Source organism: Manacus vitellinus, unplaced genomic scaffold (genome assembly GCF_001715985.3).
Source record: "Manacus vitellinus isolate BGI_N305 unplaced genomic scaffold, ASM171598v3 scaffold_6_pilon, whole genome shotgun sequence".
Taxonomy (NCBI): domain Eukaryota; kingdom Metazoa; phylum Chordata; class Aves; order Passeriformes; family Pipridae; genus Manacus; species Manacus vitellinus.
The window spans coordinates 31,862,494-31,872,367 of record NW_021940750.1 but is presented as its reverse complement, the minus strand read 5'-3'; positions in this window follow the sequence as shown (position 1 = coordinate 31,872,367).

Sequence of the window (9,874 nt, the reverse complement as noted above, 5' to 3'; positions counted from 1 at the left end):
AATGAAAAGTTCTTTTCCAAAGAAGGGAAAGACAGAGTGAAATGTATTTACTTGTGTTATAAGACAAACCAATGCAATATGGTCTAAGGATGTCTTGTCCCTAAACTTGAGGAATATCAGTCTGTTTTCTATTCTTCCCAATTACAATCCCTCCTTGCAAGGTAAGGCTTCCTCTCACAGTTGCTCTTCTCAGTGCTTTTTTTTTGCAAAATCTTGAACATTTTTCCAAGGAATATGCCCTTTGTTTTCAGTGAAAAATGGTTTACGCTGTGAATGCCGCTTCAAAAGTAGTAGTGAGTAAAGCAATTAAGCTGTTTTGCCTTCTCATCAGTACACTGATGAGCAACAGGCACCTTACAAACTAGAAAATAGTCATTGAAATGGATAAAGCTGAAGTTACCAACAGAAGGATTGGCTGGGGGCAAGGGGTGGAGGCAGAATTAAGGTCCCCTCACCAAAATGCTATACGTTTGAATTTTTGCTTTTATTGGATCCAGGACAAGGCCTGAACTGGTGATCTATGACACGCAATGCTAAGCATTACTTCTTTCTTTCACATTTTTTTCTGTTATTTTTTGCAAATTAGAGTCTGGAACAACTAGGCTGCGTATCTGAAATGCGTGTCACACGTAGTCCAGGGGTTTATAAATACAAATCCTCCCATTGCAAATTAACATGAGGGGCAGGTATGAGCAAGTGCCTAAGAGGTGCTGAATATACCACCAGTAATACATGCAAACATCTGAGAGGCACATTAATTTCTGAAGCTCGAATTCAATTATGCACTACTATTTTGACACTAAGACGTCAGTACAAAATATCAATGCTATTATTTGCCCTGTGCCGTTGTTACATAAACATTTCTGCCAAACAAATCCTCCTTTATTCAGACCTTATCTCTCGCACTCCTAGGTGGAGGTACAGTGCAATCTAACTCCTCTTTACATGATTGTTTACCCTTATAACTAGGGAAAGCATCCCATTATGCACAGTATCAAACTACCATGAGTCATCTGCTTGAAATAAGAGAGGCTTGATAGGTCTGAGCATTCCACAGAGTGCTGCAATCACAAACTTTCTTTGCAAGTGTTATCAGGAGCACATGAATTGTCCTTTTTATTAGAGACAAGAAAATATACTTAGATAAAACCAGAGTGGAGATGCATGCTCTCACTTGAACCACAAATCAGACTGAACACAAGTTTTTATACTAATTATAAAAAAACTCAATGTATTATTCCTCCTAAGCAAGAATATTTAAGTATCTGCAGCTCTTGTCTGGGAATAAACAGTATTTAGAAACTTGCCCCAAATCAGACAGCCCTGGCAAGTTCCTAAGCTAAGCTCAGATAATTTACAAGCATCTCAAATCCAGTGAGACTTTTGCTGTCTAAACAAATGGAAACAAATCTCTATATGCTTTGCTGTGAATATTTCATCTGAAAGGATCCCACATATTTGCCAAGTAAAGCTGTCTTCCCTGTTCCCTTTAACATTAATTCTTAGATAAATAAGAACATGCTGTCACGTTGAAGAAAAAACACAGAACCCGTGCACATTTACTACACATGTAAATGTCAATTAAGAGCTCAGGAGAACACATATAATTAATGGAATTAACAAGAAGAGAAATAAGGAATATGAGATCAAGCATCTTATCTATATGCAGAATGTCCAAAAGAGCTCCATCAATATGAACCCAAGCTGTAATCTCTTGAGGTTAAATACTAGATGCCTAAAAAATGCCAGCTGAGCTGGCAAGTCTGAATGGTTATCTTGCTGATTACAAACAGGAACAGCCCTGTACCTACAGTACTGCCTTGCTGGGGAGACTATTTCATAACAGAGACCTGATCATGTAGGTGCTGGAAATTCCACAGGCAAATACTGTAGTTCCTGCAGCAAATTGAAATGTGATTGAAACGTGGCAGATCACTGTCAGGCATCTATGGTAAGTAATTGCAAGGCACAGGCAAGTTTTCTGTAGAGTTATTGGATAAACTATAAAATGAACTACTCATTAACTTCATTTTTTTCATAGCTCTAATAAGGATAGTTACATCAGGCCCTCCCTTTCTCACTTTATATTACAATATATCAGTCTTTTCTGTTTGACTTCACAACCTTTTCCACACTTTTAAAAAATAACTCTTATGCTTATTCTTTCATGATGGATAGAGACAGCTTTCAAGGCACCACTATGCGATTTCATGTAAAAGTCACATCCTGGAAGCATCAAGTCAATATTGGCCTTTTCAAGAGCACCCAAATCCACCGCTGTCAAACATGTGGGATGCTTACAGTCAGCTCTTCTGTCCTTATCACCTACTTGTTCAAGTCCAATGACCTTTCTGGCACAGGAAAAGCTGCCAACACACTGCAGATATGGTAAAAATATGCAAATGCCAAGTGCTGATAAATGTGCTCATTGTCTCTTGAAATACAAGTTACTGTTGTCTCTCCATCACAAGAAATTTCTTAGATCCTTGTGTAAATAAAGACAACTTGAGGTTATATTGATTTACTTCCCCTAAATTCAAACAAGCCTCAGGAATATATTTAAAGGCGGTATGACTTCTTTAGACTCAGAAGATATTTGAAGTGAGTACATGCTTTGTAGATCAGATGGATACCATAGTCATTTCAAATATTAAGGCAAGGGCTTCCTAAGGGAGCTAGCTGTCCTACTCACTGCAAATTCTGATGACAGCTGGACACCTACTCACCTTGAGGTCTCAAAAAATCATAAAGTCCTAACAAAGAGGCAATCAAAGTCTTTTAATGAGAATTTATAGCTTATTGCCTTCTTACCTGCTCAGCTAACATGAAAGAGTTTTAGAAAGAGAACAATGTCAACCTTTCATGCAGATGAAACTTGATCTATTGTATCAGAGTGCTGGATAGCCTTTTAACAAGAGGAGAGGTGGAATTAAACAAGTGATTAATGCCCACTGGCTTCACGGACAGTCTGGCATAACATATTTTGCTAACAGGTCAGTCAAGAGGTAAGATTAGTTTTAGCTCAGAGCTCTCTGTCTCTCTCTTTATGATAAGCTTTATGAATTAATTAGGGTAACTGAAAAAGTTGAGAAATAAACATTTCTAGTGTACATTTTTAATAAAGGTCTACTAATATTGCCAACTGATTCTGATGTCAGTTTCCTCCTTAGTCACATACTACCAAAATCTGAAGTTTTCAGTTTGAATGACAAGCCACCAAGAACAAATATAATGATGAATTAAAAAAATAAATAAATACAAAACACTTTCTCCTACAGAAAACTGCAAGACTATTGTGACAAGCTGAGTCTTGAACCAAAATATTATTGCATAAAATCCAACTTTTAGAGCATTTAAACGGTATATTCTTGTCACTGGCAGACAGCAACAAAGATGAAACAAACCTTTGCTAAGCTGCAATACCATAGTAAGCATAGAAATTGTATTTTCACTTAGACATCAGGCTAACTGATTTACAACTACCACATTTAGCCTAACAAATGCATAGTCACAACTCAGTACCAACACCTAGGAGGACTACAGTTTTTATGATAACTTGACTCCAACAGATCTCTAACTAGATTCATCCTGAGTGAAGAGAACTGTGTGAATGACCACAGATATAAATATGAGTTTTCTTTCCTTATTTATTTCCCTACCTCCTTTATTTTAGGTGGCATTAATGGAGTCTAAAGGAGTGAGAGACTGAAATATTAAGGGTTAATGACTCAAACAATTTGCAAAAGTAGCGGGTGCTTTCCTGAGGCCAGGTTTGCACCCCACAGCTGAAGGGGAGGAGGAGAGTGTTTTGTGTGTGGTGGTGAAACCTCTGATTCACCCAATACAGAGGGGGTGCACACCCACCACTAGAGGTTGACCATGACAAACCAATCTTTGTTTAGCAACAAACTCGGTTATGAGTCAGATAAGGGAGAAGGCCGATAAGAAGCAGACCCTTTGGAGGTGGGATAGTGCTTTTTTATCATGCCAATTTCCTCCCTTATACAACTGGCAGAAAAACTCCCATCCCTCCAGGGGAGATACTGGGACATTCCCACGTAGTCCTGAAGGTGTGTATCCCTTCTGATGGGACATAACCGGCTTCTGATGGAGGCAGCTGTCATGTCTTAGAAGGTGCCATAAACCATCAAAGCCCCTGAAGTGCCCTCAGACTCATTTCTGGGGCCTTCCATTAGAGGACTTTGAATGATCCATAGTGTTGCAACAGATTCCCAGTGTTGCATAAGACAGTCCAAAATTCCACCTCCCTCGCCCTCCCCTCCCTCCCTCCCTCCCTTCCTTCCTTCTACCCTTCCTCCCTTCCTCTCTTCCTTCCTTCCTTCTTTCTTTCCTTCATCCCTTCCCCTTATATATTGTGATATTTTTATACTTTTATATTGTTATATTACTATAGATAATAACCAAGATGGCTACATCCCTCCTTTCCATTGCAACCAAATTGTTCTAAAACAAACCATACATACATATATATACATATACACATATACATACACACAAGTATATATATATATATATATAAAACCACTGGTCATTCAGTATCATTTCACTCTAATGTGCCCCAAGAGATCTATTAACAAGAACTTCAGTTACCCTTTTCTTCAGGGGCAGGTCATAACAAAAGGGAAATGTGACCTTTTTTTGAGGGAGTCAAAATGTCCACAAGGACACGTACAGAATGAAATTATGAACCAAATCCATGTTTTCAGTATTTTTCAATCAGAATTTCCATTGGTATTCATTATGCTTGGACTTGATGATCTCAAGGGTCTTATCCAGTCTAAACATTTCTATGGTTCTATGATTATTCAAGCTGAATGCCATTCCCCCATGGACAACTAAGCTTAATTTAGGATCCCATCATGCACCAAAAAAAAAAGAAAAAAAAATGCATAAAATAGTACAACTTTGTATTCCTGCTAGTCAGGAGGTAGTTGGGCACCTAAACACACAGATATGTCTTTAGTAGGATTTTCAAAAGTCATGTGAATTCAATGAGAAGTGGTACTGAAAATTTGGCTAGAAACCATTAAGAAGTTACACACTGGTTGAGGTTATTGAGGTCTGGTTTCCGTGTTCTGAGAAGGGCAAGTTTCTTTTCTGTGACAGAGAAAAAAAAAAGAGAAAACAAAGCCTGAATACCCTGGTAAAACTATCTCTGGAATTACTTCTGCATCAATTAGAAATCAGGCGTTACATATTCCCTTTTAACCAGTGTTGCATATTTAATTTTTGTTTAACTTTTGTAAAGAGTTATGCAAAACCAGAAATATCTTTGCATCTTACCTTTTCTGCCACATCAAGTAATTTCTTTTCTAAGCAATCTTTTCTTCTTTGGGTTTCACAAGGTAACACAGCTGTGTACACATATCTACAAAGAACAACAATAAGAAAAAAACCAATGACAACAGCAACAATAATAATAAACTTGAGCAGTCTTCTTTCCTGTTCATTGCATTTCATAAATAGGCCCCAAAAAGTTGCACCTCCTGCTAATGGGAGTCATAATTGCTCAATTTTTTCCTGATTATAAAAATAAAATCATACTTTTATTATGGCAGTATGTTTTAATGTAATTGTCGTTTTCGGATTTCGCCCAATAATAAAAGACAAGGCAACAATGCTCTGCCAACACCAACATCTTTATTCAGCTAATCATAATTGTATCAAATTGAAACAAATGTAATAAAATAATCTGTGGTGTGTTGGGTTTTGTCGTTGAATAACAGAAATACCTGCCTGTAATTGTTTCAGAATGCATTTCCTCACATAAGCTTTACATATAATCAAATTATTGAACTATATCAAACTGTTGTCTTTTAAAAAAATTGTAACTGTAAATCCTAATCACAACATTCATAGGAAATATAGGATGCAATTAATATTAGAGTGATACCAGTCCCTTTTAAAAACCCAGAGGACAAAAGGGAGCACAAGGGAGCTTTAATTTTATGCTGATACACACTGTGGGTTTTTCTTATTAAAATTTAAATTTGTTCTTCTTTTTATAGTAAGCAAGACTGTTTAAACATTGCACTTAGAAAAAAATGTTAGAAATGCTCCTGCCAAGAGAATATTTAGCAATGAAAATGCAAATCTGAAATCTGAAAATAAGTTGCTGACCCTCTCACATTGCTTCATGATGACAGAAAGAAAAATCAAGGGTCTTCAGTATAGGTGGAGCTCATCTTGAGCACAAATATTTTCTCATATTAAGGATTTTTCTGAACTCTTCTATGACTCATACTTTTTCTATTTCTCATACTGCTACTCTCTGCCATACTCTGGCTTTTAGCAGAAGGATTAACACTGAGAAGTGCCTTTTCTTTGTCCCCTAAATTCTATTCAGATTTGGCAGACTTATAAAGTTAAAAATCATTATTTCTTAAGGAGGAAAAGGCATAAGGGTATCATGCAAATAGTTTGCAGACAAATTCACTTCCAGAAATTTTTACTGGACAGTACAAAACGTTCAAAATTATGTGGCCAGTTTCATAGCTGAGTTTACAGAACATAATATATATATATATATATATACATTTTCATTCACATTTTAAAGTGAATTATCTTTGGCAGCATTCAAATTCCTTCTGAATTTACTTTTCTAAATATTTTCATTGATGGGAATATTTGGTAAAACAGTGAATGTTGTGGAATATTTTATGGATAGAAAGCTTCTTTGAAATGTTGCATTGGAAAGTTAAATTTGAAAGTAATTGTCCTCTTTTTGGAGATGAAAAAAAATTAACTTGTTCACTGAAAACAGCAATGAAGACTTACAACAATTTTCCAATCTCATTTCCATCCCAGTGTTAAATTTCTGAACAAGAAGCCAGTAACCATTGTCTAACTACAAAACTGGGTAGCAGCAACAAAATATCTTAAATAAGGTCACAAATTAGTGTCTGGACTGGGAATAAATCAGACCAAATGGTCAGGTGTTCTCTCATATGTCTGCTCATAATATCACAATGGCTTGCTAATTAGTAGAATAGAAACTAAGAGCAGCATCTAAATCAATTCATAAGCTGAACAATGATTCCAGTATTGCACTTCAAGCACTGTCACAAAGAAGGTGCCATACTGATTGGCTAAATATTCTCTGAACTTGTCCAAACACTTCTGCTTCCTATCCCAATTCTTGTGACAGTTGAGCTCAATAAAGAATATGAAAAATCAGTCCACTTGAGAATACTAAATCAGGCATTAAATAGTGAATTAACAACATGTTGTTTAGTATGGATGTGTCTTACTATGTGATTGAATCTATTAAGAAAGTCTACAAGTGTCCTTTATGTTCACAGACTGTTCTGGATACAATGAATGTTCCTGTTAATTTATCTTTTTGGACTAGAAAGACTTGGTCTGCAGAACAGCCAGATTCTAATGAGTGGCCTAAAGGAGAAACTGCATACCCATATGTTTAAGTGATGTTTCCATGGATACAACTGACTTGATTTGCAGTTTGCATATATACCTTCAGTATATTACACCTTCCCAAAGATTTGAATGTCAGGACGTAGACATCACTTGCCCATGCAATAAATGTGAAGCCAAGGACTGGAGTGCAGAATCAAGGAGAAATGCACATTGCTAATCTGATGTACTGTTGCAGTGTGTGCTTGGGAATCTTAATCAGGCCGGGTCATTTTTTTTTGGTGTAAGTGACATTTAGGCTGAAATAATCAACAGCACAAATAAAGTCCAGAAAACAATTGGTTGCAAAGAAGTTCTGGAGAAAAATGTATCACAGGGACGCTGTGGGCCATCGACCAAACATGAGTCAACAACACCATGCTGTTTCAATGAAAAGAGCATGCTGCATTAGGCTCTATTAACAGGAATAGCTCGCCAGACACATGATGCAATCCTCCCATCCAAACCCTGGCTGAAACACTGACTTCTATTCAAACACCCACACAGAGATATCTCGAGCCATTTCAGATGTCTATGAACAAGAAGAAATGTGCATGTATTGATGCAAGGAATATTCAAGTATGCTATTAGGAGAACTTTTTAGCAGGAAGTATAGTGCAGACATGTAATATTCTGTCAGGAGAAATTCTGAAATCTCCTCAACCATGAGCCATCAAGAGTAAGAGGGACAAGTCTATCAGGAATGACAGAAGCACAGACCATGAGGTTGGGACAAGCTTTTGATTCTGTGCTGCATTGGAATAAATGTCACTGAAATACTAGGAATCACTAAATATTATAGCCAACATGAATTTTCATCATAGCAACAGACTATCTCACCACATCAAGTTCCAGAGTATATTAAAATTAACAGTCTAAGCAAAGGGATATTCTACAGGTGACTACTTTTCTAAATAGTTTTTTTATTTATACTAAAATGACTCCAGTCTTTTTGACAGTTGTCAGTTTGGCAAAGCCCTCAGAAATACAGGAAATTGTTTAGGAAGCTAGTTTTTGACATGAAGGATATGCAGAGATCTATATTGAATGCTTCATTCTGCCCTAGTTTCAGTCTTTTTCCTACATAGTCTATCCAATGTCAGCTAGGACGTTAATTTGGGTATACAATGGTAAGGATGAGAATGGAAGCCCGAGGAAGCCCTATGATGAATACTTTAACAATAGAAACAGATTTTCCTGTAAAGTTCCTATAACCAGTCAGAGATTAAAAAAAAATCACCAATATTCAACATTTCTATTCATTACTCAGTTTTTGTGGAGGCAAAGTAGGGATATGATGAATTACATCACAAACTACAGGGGGAAAAAGAACACATAATCTATTGCTATAATTAGGAATACCTCAAGCAGAGCATCAATTGCCTGAAACTGTATCTATACTATAGGAGGCAAAGCGTGGACTTCACTTAAATTAAGTCTTATTACAAAACAGGGGCATATCACCTGGTGGGGCTGGGCAGCAGCGTGAGGTAGAAACAAGGGAGAAGCTTAGGATTCTGCACAGTGCTACAGGCTGTCTCCGTCTTCCCCACTCTGCGCATCAAATATGGGGAGCTCAAAATAAAATTACAGCAGGCAGTGAAAGCTTATGAGCTCCTAGGCCCATGGCAGAGGAGTAGAAGTCCTAAACTAGTGATAGAGTTTATATTCTTTTCCATTCTTCCCCAGTAAATCTGTCTCTGAATGGGTTTCATCTGATGTTCACTGTAAATCTAGTAAACTTCCTTGCATTCATTAAGATCTTGGCTCTTCCACCAAAAATTATTTAAAATCGAAGTAGCTGGTCTAGTGATAACAAGCAAGTCTCTGACAGGGTTATAAAGAGATAATTTGCTGAGACAATGTTTTATTCGTTGATGTGGTAGATGGCACTTAGCAGGTCACTTGAATAAAGCAATTGTCTCTCCTTATGCTGGCAGGAGCTATTGTACGTGTTAGACTGAATAATTTCTCTCTGAAGATTTAGAGTTATTTTCTTTAATGTAATTGTCATACTATACTGACAATCTGAATGCCATTACCATAATAATAACTTAAATTTAAAGGTGGAATAATGTCATTTGAAGATGAATTCAAAGGATGTAGAAAGACTTGTGCTATTCTTCCCTCCACCTGTTATTCTGTGAGGTCATAGTCTCTTAGTTGAATTTATTCCAATATGAGCAGTATTTCTCCATTTTAACATCTCCTAATGTATTTCATATCTCTGGGCCAAAATTGTTTCTGATATAGCATTCAAGCGATTAATGAACTCTTATAACAGATCTGTCTCAGACAGCAAACCTGAATTATTTAAAGGAAAAATTATCAACCTAGGATGTAAAGACATCCTGAACTGAACCAACAATTGGAAGTGGCAACTGTTCGGAAATGGGCTTTAAAATCACATAAGTACTCCAAAGCAAAATGCTACTATGGA